The 13762-nt window shown below is 40.2% G+C and overlaps 1 non-coding gene across 1 annotated transcript; it reads left to right on the top strand.

Moving 5' to 3' along the window:
* The first annotated feature begins 1329 nt into the window (after positions 1–1329).
* LOC120858976 lies at positions 1330–1460 on the top strand. The gene has a single exon (XR_005720000.1). It is a non-coding gene; the product is annotated as a small nucleolar RNA SNORA38 (small nucleolar RNA).
* The last annotated feature ends 12302 nt before the right edge of the window (positions 1461–13762 follow it).

Genomic DNA, 13762 nt, shown 5'->3' with positions numbered 1-13762 from the left:
TTTCATTGAGGAAGGCCTTATCTCTCCTTGCTATTCTCTGGAACTCTGGAATTCTCATTCAGTTGGGTATATCTTTCCCTTTCTCCTTTGCTTTTCATTTCTCTTCTTTCCTCTGCTATTTGTAAAGACTTCTCAGACAACCACTTTGCCTTCTCGCATTTCTTTTTCTTTGGGATGGTTTTGGTCACCACCTCCTGTACAAGGTTATGAACCTCTGTCCATAGTTCTTCAGGTGCTCTGTCTGCCAGACCTAATCCCATGAATGTATTTATCACCTTCACTGTATAATAATAAGGGATTTGATTTAGGTCATACCTGTATCACTTGTTCCTGGAGGAGTGCACAGCAACCCACTCCAGTATTCTTGCCTGGAGAATCCCATGGACAGAGGAGCCTGGCAGGCTGCAGTCCATAGGGTCACACAGAGTCGGACATGACTGAAATGACTTAGCACACACAGAGTGTATCACTTGTTAATTTCCTATTTTTTTTATATTTCCTTATATTCTCAGAATTAGATTAGAAGTTTCCAACCTCATTCAAAATTTTTTAAATCACTAGGATAATACATTTTATAGACTTTTAGCACTAACCCTAGATGCCAAAATACATAGAACTATATCAAAGCTTTGAGTAAATATAAATTAGAAATCTAGCATTCTTTTCATAGTAAGTCAAACAAGTGGAATTAAAATGTCACAAACTTTTTTAGCTAGTCAAAAGTAATAAATATTCTAAAATACATACATACACATACTATATATGTGTACATATATATATATATATATATACAAAAGCTTTTCTACTATCCTTGATAAAAGCTTGAGAAAGAAGAACAACTGAGATGGAGATGGAGAAACTGGAAAACATAAATGAAATAAAATGGGAGCACTGAATGTGAAATAGAAAAGGTGAAACAAATTAGATAAAAGTATAAAATCATCATATAGTCCAGTTGTTTTTAAACATGGCTGCTCATTAGAAACATGTCTGGAGTTTTGGAGAAGAATAGCAGTACTTTGGGCATTTATATTTTTCAAAAGATTCCAAGGTAATTCTGTTATGCATCTGGATTTTTTAAAGTGATTACAAGTTTTTCTATGAAATGGTAGTTTTAGTGATATAGAATTTTATTATTTTCTGTTGACTGATCATGATACAAAGGTATTAAGTGTATAGTCAAAATAGTAGAAGGTGTTTTAGAGGAGGAAATGGCAATCCACTCCAGAATTCTTGCCTCGAAGTTTCCATGGGCAGAGGAACCTGGCTGGCTACAGTCTATTGTGGTTGAAAAGAGTTGGACACAACTGAGCAACTGAACCTGCATGACCCTCCTACAAAGGTGTGTCTGTGGTTTCCTGTCTTAGGACACGTAAGACTTGGAGGCAAAGAAATGTGGATTTGGAGGAGTCTGTGGCCAGCTTCCTCCCTGCAGGTCCAAGATCAACCATCCAACGTAGAAAAGCCTTTGATTTCTCCATCAAGTCTGAATGAGAGTCTTGCTGTGTAGAGTATTCTTGGTTGTACGTTCTTCCCTTTCATTACTTTAGACATATTGTGCCATTTGCTTCTGGCTTTTGGAGTTTCTTTTGAGAAATCAGCTGATAACCTGATGGGAGTTCCCTTGTATATTATATGCCATTTTCCCTTTATTGCTTTTAGCATTTTATTAATATCTTTGTCTTTATTTTCATAATTTTGATTACTATGTGTCTCAGTGTTTCCTCCTTGGGTTTATCCTGTCTGGGACTGTCTGTACTTCCTAGACTTGGTTGACTATTTCCTTTGCCATGTTAGGGAACTTTTTAGCTATTATTTCTTCAAACATTTCTTGGGTCCTTTCTCTGTCCCTTCTCCTTCTGTTGTTGCTGTTCAGTCATTAGTCTTATCTGACTCTTTGTGACTCCATGGGATGCAGCATGCCAGGCTTCTCTGTCCTTCACCATTTTCCGGAATTTGCTCAAACTGAAGTCCATTGAGTCGATGATGCCATCCAAACATCTCATCCTCTGTTATCACCTTCTCCTCCTGCCTGCAATCTTTCTTAGCATCAGGGTGTTTTCCAATGAGTTGGCTCTTCATATCAGGTGGCCAAAGTATTGGAACTTCAACTTCAGCATCAGTCCTTCCAATGAATATTCAGGGTTGATATCCTTTAAGATTGACTGCTTTGATCTCCTTGCTGTCCAAGGGACTCTCAGGAGTCTTCTTCAGCTCCATAGTTTGAAGGTATCAGTTTTTCAGTGCTCAACCTTTTTTATTGTCCAGCTCTCACATCCATACATGACTACTAGAAAAACCATAGCTTTGGCTATACAGACCTTTGTAAGGCAAAGAAATATCTCTGCTTTTTAATGCACTGTGTAGGTTTGCCATTGCTTTTCTTCCAAGGAGCGAGGGTTGACCATAAGGACCTTTTTCAGCAAAGTCAAACTTTTAGGTTATTGCTATCCAATAGATGTGAAATGGATCTCATTGTTGGTTTAGTTTGCCTTTCCCCAGTTACTAGAGATGTAGACTAGTTTTTTACATATATTATTGGTTATTTGTATTTCTTCTTCTGGAAATGGTCTATTCATACCTTTTGTCCATTTTTCTATTTGGTTGTTTATCTCTATTTTTATTGTCATTGTGGTTGGTTTGTAGGAATCCCTTACACTTGCCCATCTTTTTCTAACATGTATATTAGAAACATATATGTTGCAGATAATTTCTTCCCATTTCCCTATCACTTATGTTTTAATTTCGTTTAAGATGTCTTTTATGTAGGACGTTTTAAACTTTGTTAATTTTATAAAATTTGTCCATTTTTCAAAATTTGATTTAAGAAATTAGATCATGAGCTATTCTATTTTTTTTTTCAGATAATTTTGAAGGTTTTGTTTTACAACTTTAGGTTTTTCACTCACCTGGAGCTTATTTTGCCTTCTTTTCCTGTCTTCAGAAGCTTCTGAGGCTCACCATTTGCTTCTTCACCACATTTCTCTAGTGAGAAGTCTTTGACATTCTAGGCATCTCACTTCCTCCCTCTGAGTCTTTCTTTTAGAAACAACAGAATGGGAACATAAATGAAGCTCCAGGCTTAGAAAACTAGCTCTTTGAAAGCCTGTAAAGAAGAAGCAAATGGCAATGATCAGGTAAAAGGAGACATTGGGAGGAATCTCTGCAAAAGATGATACATAGGGTGGTTCTTCATCCTTCAAACCAAGAATCTGAGACTTCTGGAAGAAAATTTATGCTTGTGGGGAGACGGAAGAGTGTCTCAGAGAGCTGGCCCTGAAATAAAGGAGGTGTAGACTTGAGATAGGATCCTAAAGAAACCTTTTTATTTGGTACTGGGATATAGCCGATTAACAGTGTTGTGATAGTTGGAGGTGAACAGTGAAGGGATTCTGCCATACATATACATAAATCCATTCTCCTACTTTTAAAGTCCTTCCACATCTACTTTCTTTCTTTCTTTCTTTCTTTTTATTTTCTACTTTCTTACTTTACCTCTCTCCCCTACCTTCAAGTCCTGTGAGCTTTTTTTTTGTCTTGCACCAGAAGATTGTGAAAGTGAGGCATATAGAATCACATAGAAGTTGTTGGTGAAGTTAAAGAAGAACCCAGGTTTCTTGACCTTCTTGAACACTAGAAGGTTTCAGGCAAGCCCAGCTTGAAACCAAGTTGTGGCAGAGAGGAGCAGTATCCCAAAATTACAAGAAGGAACCTGTGATTTCTAGTGCCATAAACATCACCACAGTCATAATCATCATCAAAAAGCATTTATCAGGGCCTGCTTGCAATGAGCAACTAAGGTGGACACTGAAATAAATTTAGAACACATTGCTCATGAACACGGTCTAAGAAATCACACTATGAAAATTAATATATGCAGATAAGCAAAGGACATATATATATGACGATAAAGAAGAGATAGACCAATCTAGCTACTGCAGACAGTAAAGAATTAACATTAAACATGTCAGAAATCACTGCAATTCAAGGAAAAGAGGCTTGCTGGGTGAAGAACAGAGCCTGGTAGGAATTGGTTATGGGGGTTCCAAGTTCAGCGAAACTGGTACCGACCAATTAGGGAGGGCAGGTCTCTTGCCTTCTGACTTCTTCCCCTCCCTTTTGCCCACCAGACACATGCCCCACCCCAAGCTTTTCCTCTTCTAGGCAACATAACCCTTGCCACGGCTCAAGATCAGAGGAAGTTTTACTTTGTGTTAGTCTTTGATTCTGAGTTAGGGACCTTTACCCAGCATCAGTAGAAACCACCCTCAGGAGCCATTTTGTGCTCCCAGACTCATCCACAGTAATTAGAGTGAATGGACAGAGGTAAGGTCACTCCTGGAGGGAAGGTCTCCACGCCCAGCTTTGGCAGGGTCACCCGGGATCTCTACCATCGGCCTTAGTATTCACTGTGGCAGGTGGCTCATTACTCTACCTGTCCCATTCACTGAGCTTCTCCTGCGTTCAATTTCCGTAGGAAAAAGGAAGCTCCTGCTTCAGGGTACTCTCAGTCTAGGCACATCTGCATGTTCAGCAAGATTCATCAATGTCTCAAATAGCTGAATCAACATTAAATCATTCTAAAGTTTAATCTCTCTCTCGGAATATCACTATCAAATATTCTAATGTAAGAAAATAAAGGATTAATATGTTCACATACACGTGTGAAAATATATGTTACTAAATGAACATGCATTGCTCAGGAGGAAGTCATTGGCTCTGTCTCAGGGTCCTTGCACTTGCTTTTCTCTCTGCCTGGAAGTTTTCATCTAGATAGCTATTCCTATGATTTGCTCTCTCACTTCAGTCAGGTTTATCCTTCAAAGTGAGGTCTTTCCTAACCAGCCCCTCTAAAATAGTCCTTGTCTCCTACCTCTGGCTCTAGCTGCTTCTTACCATGCTCTTTAAATTTATTTCCGAAATAGAATTTATCACTGCCTGACATATACTTAGTGACTTGCTTATTGTTTTCACCCACCCCCACAACAGAAGTTCCCTGAGAGCAGGAACTTTGTATTCTTTGTTGTTTGTTTACAGATTTCTTTTGATGTGGACTATTTTAAAGTCTGTATTGAATTTGTTATAATGTGGCTTCTGTTTTGCTCAGTCGTTAAGTTGTGTCCAGCTCTTGGATACCCCATGGACTGTAGCACACCAGGCTACTCTGTCCTCTACAGTCTCACTGAGTTTGCTCAAATTCATGTCCACTGAGTCACTGATGCTATTTAACAATCTCATCCTCTGCCTCCCCGCATCTCCTTATGTTTCTGTTTTATGTTTTGTTTTTTTGACCTCAAAGCATGTGGGATCTTAGCTCCCCTACAGTGATTGAACCCACACAGCCTGCATTGGAAGGTGAAGTCTTAACCATTGAACCACCAGGGAAGTCACTGTATGTCTTAACCACCACTACTAGTATCTAGAACAGTATCTGGTACAGAGTAGATCTTCAATGCTGTATTAAATGAATGAAATAAAATACAACAAGCATGTGTTTGTATGTCCTTATTCTAATGTTTGGTGACATTAAATAGGAGAGACTGAGATGTCTTTCTAAACTAATCCTGTTCAGCTTTGGAAACTTGGTCATTCTAAACCTCTGACTCCACCTCTTAAGAAGACACCTCATCAATCTCTTTTTAGTCCAGGTGACTCACCCCTAACTCCAGTGGTCAGCTTGTGTTCTTGGTATCCTTGACCAGTATTTTTTGTTTGAGATTTGGCTTATAACGCAAGCCCAGGGTCAGACAGAGCACTCCCTGAGATTTTTGCTGGAACAATAAGGGAAAATATATCTATCTGCTAATGGGAAGGATTCCATCAGCCCAAAGCAAATGGTGGCTGCAGTCCCACCACGCAGGCAGAACCTGTCTGAGAATAAAACCACAGTGGAACTGAAGTAGAGCCCAGAGTGAGAGGGGGTTAGAAAGAAAGAGACAAGTGCACAGCGGCTTGGTGGATATCATCTGAGTTCCCAGAGGAAGCCCTGCCCAAAGCTTGCTGTAACATTGGGTTACATGTGTGATTTACTTCCCTTTGAGCACAGTCTGAATTGGGTTTCTATCACTAGTTATCAAAAACCAAGTCAAGGGAATTTCCTGGTGATGCAGTGGTTAAGACTCAATGCTGTCACTGCTGGAACCCTAGAGCAGTGTGATCCCTGCTCGAGGAACTAAGATTTCTGTAAGCCTCGAGGTGCAGCCATAAACAAATAAATAAAACATGTCTAATGCCCGTTTAGCTGTATAATTTATACTACATCAATTTTTACTTGTTTACTAAATAAGACATGCAAATTTTTGCCTAAGACATTACAACATTTTTATAGCTTATAAAATAATCTGTATATTTGTATATATCTATCACTTGATTTTAACGCAAGTATGTGAGGTTGGGTAAAGATTATTCTTTCAGTTGTCTAAACTGAAGCTCAGAGAAATCAGTCAGTTTATCCAATAACAAACAGCTAATGAATGGCAGAGCAAGAATGCTAAGTAGGTCTTTGGCTCTAAATCCCAAGGCCTAGTCTATGGCACTTCAGCTACTTAAATAAGTGGAGACTTTCTTTCTGGATTTGTCTCTAAAAAATGTTTTTAAAAGATTTTCTTACTGTGTTGCATGGGTTCCTGGATCATGGTTTCCAACCAAGGATTTAACCCATAACTTTGGCAGTGAAAGCACTGACAAACCCCTGGACAGCCAGGGAACATTTGCCTTTCTTTGTCTCTCTTAATAGAAAAGCACCGCTCTTAGAGACAGGACCTTGCTTTTTGCCTTGATTCCTTTAATCCCTAGGGCAACTCCCTAAATGAGTGGAGGCTCCGAGTGGAGCGTTCGACCTCACTAATTGCAAGGGTAGAGTTTGCTCATCAAGGAGCTTGTTATCTGCTGACTGAAATAATGCATTTGTATGAAGTGCTTTTTTCCACCTTTTTTGACTGCTACAGTAAAATACATATTCTACAGCAACCCAGTACACACACACACACACACGTACATGCAAACACATTATTAAAAATAAAGTTTCACAAAATAATACCTACTTTAGTACTTTTGACATTCTCTGATAGTTCCTATAGAGAGGGTTAATAGCCTTGATAGAGAGGCCAGGGGTCCTCAGGGGGAGAAAAGGACAAATCTTTTTTCCCTACATTCCTGCATCTTAGTCACATAAGAAGTTTTTTTCTTTAACCCAGAGCTGATGATTACACAAAAAAACAAACCCGTCTTAAACTCTGTTCAGTTCAGTTGCTCAGTTGCATCCGACACTTTGCGACCCCATGAACTGCAGCATGCCAGGCTTCCCTGTCCGTCACCAACTCTTGGAGTTTACTCAAATTCATGTCCATTGAGTCTGCGATGCCATCCAACCATCTCATCCTCTGTTGTCGCCTTCTCCTCCTGCCTTCAATCTTCCCCAGAATTAGGGTCTTTTCAAATGAGTCAGTTCTTCCCATCAAGTGGCCAAAGTGTTGGAGTTTCAGCTTCAGCATCAGTCTTTCCAATGAATATTCAGAACTGATTTCCTTTAGGATGGATTGGTTGGATGTCCTTGCAGTCCAAGGGACTCTCAAGAGTCTTCTTCAACACCACAGTTCAAAAGCATCAATTCTTCTGCGCTCAGCTTTCTCTATAGTCCAACTCTCACATCCATACATGACTACTGGAAAAACCACAGCTTTGACTAGATAGACCTTTGCTAGCAAAGTAATGTCTCTGGTTTTTAATATGCTGTCTAGATTGGTCATAGCTTTTCTTCCAAGGAGCAAGTGATTTAAATGTCATGGCGGTAGTCACCATCTGCAGTGATTTTAGAGCCCCAAAACATAAAGTCTCTCCCTATTTCCATTGTTTCCCATCTATTTGCCTTGAAGTTATGGGACCGGATGCCATCATCTTAGTTCTCTGAATGTTGAGCTTTAAGTTAACTTTTTCACTCTCCTCTTTCACTTTCATCAAGAGGCTCTTTAGTTCTTCTTCACTTTCTGCCATAAGGGTGGTGTCATTTGTATTTCTGAAGTTATTGATATTTCTCCCAGCAATCTTGATTCCAGCTTGTGCTTCATCCAGCCCAGCATTTCCCATGAGGTACTCTGCATATAAGTTAAATAACCAGGATGACAATATACAGCCTTGATATACTCCTTTTCCTATTTGGAACCAGTCTGTTGTTCCATGTCCAGTTCTAACTGTTGCTTCCTGACTTGCATAAAGGTTTCTCAAGAGGCAGGTCAGGTGGTCTGGTATTCCCATCTCTTTCAGCATTTTCCACAGTTTATTGTGATACACACAAAGACTTTGGCATAGTCAATAGAGCAGAAGCAGATGTTTTTCTGGAACTCTCTTGCTTTTTCCATGATCCAGCAGATGTTGGCAATTTGATCTCTGGTTCCTCTGCTTTCTCTGAAACCAGCCTGAACATCTGCAAGCTCACGGTTCACATATTGCTGAAGCCAGCTTGGAGTATTTTAAGCATTATTTTACTAGCGTGTGAGATGAGTGCAATTGTGTGGTAGTTTGAGCATTTTTTGGCATTGCCTTTCTTTGGAATTGGAATGAAAACTGACCTTTTCCAGTCCTGTGGCCACTGCTGAGTTTTCCATATTTGTTGGCATATTGAGTGCAGCACTTTCACAGCATCATCTTTTAGGATTTGAAATAGCTCAACTGGAATTCTATCACCTCCACTAGCTTTGTTCACAGTGATGCTTCCAAAAGCCCACTTGACTTCACGTTCCAGGATGTCAGGCTCTAGGTGAGTGATCACATCATTGTGATTATCTGGGTCATGAAGATCTTTTTTGTACAGTTCTTCTGTGTATTCTTGCCACCTCTTCTTAATATCTTCTGCTTCTGTTAGGTCCCTACCATTTCTGTCCTTTATTGTGCCCATCTTTACATGAAATGTTCCCTTGGTATCTCTGATTTTCTTGAAGAGATCTCTAGTCTTTCCCATTCTGTTTTTTCCTCTATTTCTTTGCATTGATCACTGAGGAAGGCTTTCTCATCTCTCCTTGCTATTCTTTGGAACTTTGCATTTAAATGGATATATCTTTCCTTTTCTCCTTTGCCTTTAGCTTCTCTTCTTTTCTCAGCTATTTTTAAGGCCTCCTCAGAGAGCCATTTTGCCTTTTTGCATTTCTTTTTCTTGGGGATGGTCTTGATCACTGCCTCTTCTACAATGTCACAAACCTTCATCCACAGTTCTTCAGACACTCTGTCTGTCAGATCTAATCCCTTGAATCTATTTGTCACTTCCACTGTATAATTGTAAGGGGTTTGATTTAGGTCATACCTGAATGGTCTAGTGGTTTTCCCTACTTTCTTCCATTTCAGTCTGACTTTGGCAATAAGGAATTCATGGTCTGAGCCACAATCAGCTCCTGGTCTTGTTTTTGCTGACTATGTAGAGCTTCTCCATCTTTGGCTACAAAGAATATAATCATTCTGATTTGGGTATTGACCATCTGGTGATGACATGTGTAGAGTCATCTCTTGTGTTGTTGGAAGAGGGTGTTTGCTATGACCAGTGTGTTCTCTTGATAGTGTGTTCTCTTGATAAAACTCTGTTAGCCTTTGCCCTGCTTCATTTTGTATCCAAGGCCAAATTTGCCTGTTACTCCAGGTATCTCTTGACTTCCTATTTTTGCATTCCAGTCCCCTGTGATGAAAAGGACATTTTTTTTTTTTGATGTTATTTCTATAAGTTCTTGTAGATCTTCATGAAAGTGAAAGCAAAGTTTCTCAGTTGTGTCCAACTCTTTGCGACCCCGTAGACTGTAGGCTACCAGGCTCCTCTGTTCATGGGATTTTCCAGGCAATAGTACTGGAGTGGATTGCCATTTCCTTCTCCAGGGGATCTTCCCAATCCAGGCCTCAAACCCAGGTCTCCCGCATTGTAGACAGACGCTTTACCGTCTGAGCCACCAGGGAAGTCCAATAGAACTGTACAACTTCAGCTTCTTTAGCATTACTGGTTGGGGTATAGACTTGGATTACTGTGAAGGATTATATAACAATTTATCCTGCTCAAGGGCATGTTTCTCCTTCTTAAGAACCTTCTGACTAAGCCTGTTATCTTAAAATGTATATTGTGGGAGTGGGCCTGGTAAGACCTTTACAACCTTGAGACACTCTTATGATTTACTGTTAATAATCAATTGAAAAAGTATGTAACTCCCTTGCTGGGACTAGTGAGGGGGCACTCTCCATCTCCCTTCTGATGTCTATGTCAGAAGCTTTCTCTGTCTTTTTCACTGTAATAAATTTTCTGCCACATGAAGTCCTGAGTGTCTGGAACTTTGTCCCTGAACCTGAAGCTAAATCCTCTTGTTTGGAGATCACAAATCACTATTCCATTTTTACAGATTTTGACTTTACAAATTCTGATTGGGATACACTAAATTGATTTCATAATCCAATAATGTATTGAGACTCCATTTGGAAAGCACCATTATAGGTCACAGATATATAAAGTCACATCCGAGCTAATGTTCACATCCCGTGAGAATCACAGAAGGGTTTATGGGGTGTGTGACGTTGAGTTACATTTTGAAAAGTGGACAGGATTTCAATACTGGAAGTGCAGGTGGAAGTAACAGGAGGAGCCAGGGTGCAGGGTCTGGCAAGCAGCATGTGTTCAGGAAGAAGAGAATATGCAGTTCAACTAGAGTGAAGGATTTCCATGGCAGGGAGGTAACAGATGAGCTGGAAAGAAGGCTGAGACACAGATTGGATCCCTGGGTCAAGATCCCTGGGTCATAACCCCCAGAGGAGAAAATGGCAACCCACTCCAGTATTCTTACCTGGAGAATCCCATGGACAAAGGCGCCTGGCAGGCTATAGTCCATGTGTTTGCAAAGAGTCAGGTAGGACTTAGCAACTGAGCACACACCCAAAGACTCAATTTTGGAAATATATACATAAATATAAACAGTTGTTGTTGTTCAGTCGCTAATATAAACATATTCTAACAAATAGTCTTCATTGCCTGACAGCCATAATATATTTTAAAAAGGAGATGATACGTTTATGGAACACCTCCTATAATACTGGGCCTTTTTTTAGCACCAGGTGTACAGAGATAATTGCCCCAACGAGAAGCTCACATTTTAGTGGGAGAAGAAAACACAAAAACATTAACCCACTAAAGGATTCTGCTCATTTGTGTTGTATCTGTACCACCCATCTTCTGCCTGGTGGTGGTGGTAGTAGTTTAGTCACTAAGTCGCTTCTGCCTGGTATGTAGTTGATTTTCATTAAGTATATTCAGAATGATTTAGTGCTAGGGCAGAGTAAGAAGTATTCAGGTAGCAGGCAGAATGTAGGGGTAATGCTCGCTGGAGGAAGGGGTCCTGGAATATTTCAACAGAGGGGGATATTTTAATGGAACTAATAGTCGTAATGATAAAAACAACAATAGTGAGTTGTTCAGGTAAGGAAGGTGTATGACTGTTAGCATAACTGATGCTATCTTGGGCCCCTAGGGGTCCTCTTGTTTTTCCGCTGACCTGACCTAGGATTGTACAGTCTATTGAATCACTTCTCTGTTGCCAAGTACTTTGTAGTTCATAGGTATTGTTTGATAATCACAGGGACCATGACATTAGTAACCCATTAATAAATCTTGACTTAGGAATGCATGTCCTATTTTGAGCACCTACCCCATATCCTAGTTTAACAATAAAATTGTCCCATTGGCCCCTTGGCCAGGTGGAGTGCAGTTGTGAAAGCTTCTGGATTATTTTTCTCCCAATCCCACCCTGTGAGTAAGTACCATGTATTAATAATAAGCTGAAGCATGATTATATGGAGCTGCCTGTCTTGCTTTCCTGTCTCAAGATGCCATCTCAGTTTGATGGGCACTTTTTGTTCCCTCTGTCCTCCAGCAAAAAGGGAGGGCAAAAAGGGAGGGGAGGGAAGAGTTAGGGGGCTTCCCAGTTGACTTAGTGGTAAAGAATCCACTCGCCAATGCAAGAGACATAGGAGAGGTAGGTTTGATCCTTGGGTTGGGAAGATCCCCTGGAGAAGGGAATGGCTACCCACTCCAATATTCTTGCCTGGGAAATTCTATGGACAGAGGAGGCTGGTGGGCTACAGTCCATGGGGTCACACAGAGTCGAATATGACTTAGTGACTGAGCATACACACAAAGACTCAATTTTAGAAATATATACATAAATATAAACAGACAAAGTCTAATTATTAGTCTTCATTGCCTGACAGCCACAACAGATTTTAAAAATGGGATGATATATTTATGGATATATTTATACTTAACACCTCCTATATATCTGGCCTTTGTTAGTACCAGGTGTTCTGGAAAGACACCGGGTCTGGCTGCTCGCAACTCAAAGCCAATAAACAAGCCAGGTTGGTGGAAAGAAAAGCATGCTTTATTTCAGATGCTGGCACTTGGATGTTGAGGGGTATTCGTCTATCCAAAGGTTGGCCCCTCCTCCCCTCATAGGCAGGAGATTTTATAGATAGAAAGAGGGGACTACATATAGAAGCAGTACAGTTCACTCTGACAGTCATCTTCCAATTGGTCATTTGGTAGTCTGACCAGCATCTCTTGATTGTTCAGGTATAGTTAATCTTCAGTTCCGGGGTCTGTTCCTATTTCTTTAAGGCCAATTCACGGAATTGTGGCAGCTCATGTTGGGGGTACAGCCTGGTCGTTGTGTAGTTAACTTCTCCACCTGGAGTTTATGGCTCAGAATATTATCTACAGTCCTTGAGAAGGAATTAAAAGTCCTTCACTATGCTTAATGACTACATTATTATTATGAGGCGTCCTTTGACTGTTTTCCTTTGTTTTTGCATTTCTCACTTCTCAGATTAAATTTATTCTTTGACTAAAGTTCTCTGCAGACAAAAGGCAGACAGAAAGCATTGGGTAGGAGGTAGGGATCAAGGACCTAAGGCTCCTGCTCTGTTTCACAGGTATACAAAGATACCTGCCTCTTTTGAGAAGCTCACATTTTAGTGGAAGAAGAAAGCACAAAAACATTAACCCACGAAAGTATTCTGCTTATCTTATTTGTGTTGTATCTATACCACTGATCTTCTGCCTGGTATGTAGTTGATTTTCAATAAGTATATTCAGAATGATTTAGTGCCGGGGGAGAGTAACAAGTGTTTGGGTAGCAGGCAGAATGTATAATGCTGCCTGGAGGAAGGAGTCCAGGAATGCTTCAACAGAGATGGATATTGTAATGGAACTAATAGTCGTAACGATAAAAACAACAACAATAATGAGTTTCTCAGGTAAGGAAGGTATATGACTGTTAGCATAACTGATGCTATCTTGGGCCCCTAGGGGTCCTCTTGTTTTTCCACTGACCTGACCCAGGACTGTACAGTCCACTGAATCACTTCTCTGTTGCCAAGAGCTTTGTAGTTAATAAGTATCATTTAATAATCCTTAAGGTTTTGTAGCCCTTATGCTCTGCTGATCCTCAAACAATGACAACCTTTTGCTGACGTATTCCAGGAAAGTAGTTACTCCTCATAAATCTACACTTAGGAACACAGGTCCTATTTTGAGCACCTAACTTAATACCCTGCTTTAATAATATAATTGTCCCAATGGCTCCTGGATGGTGTGGAATTCAGTCGCCTATGCTTCTGGACCATTGCCCAATCTCACTTTGTAAGTTGTTTTTCAGCCACTCAATAGTGTCTAATTCTTTGCAACCCCATGAATTGCAGCATGCCAGGCTTCCCTGTCCTTCATTATCTCTTGGAGTTTGCTCAAACT

Source organism: Oryx dammah, unplaced genomic scaffold (assembly GCF_014754425.2).
Source record: "Oryx dammah isolate SB20612 unplaced genomic scaffold, SCBI_Odam_1.1 HiC_scaffold_29, whole genome shotgun sequence".
Taxonomy (NCBI): Eukaryota; Metazoa; Chordata; class Mammalia; order Artiodactyla; family Bovidae; genus Oryx; species Oryx dammah.
This window is presented reverse-complemented; position numbering and strand designations above follow the sequence as displayed.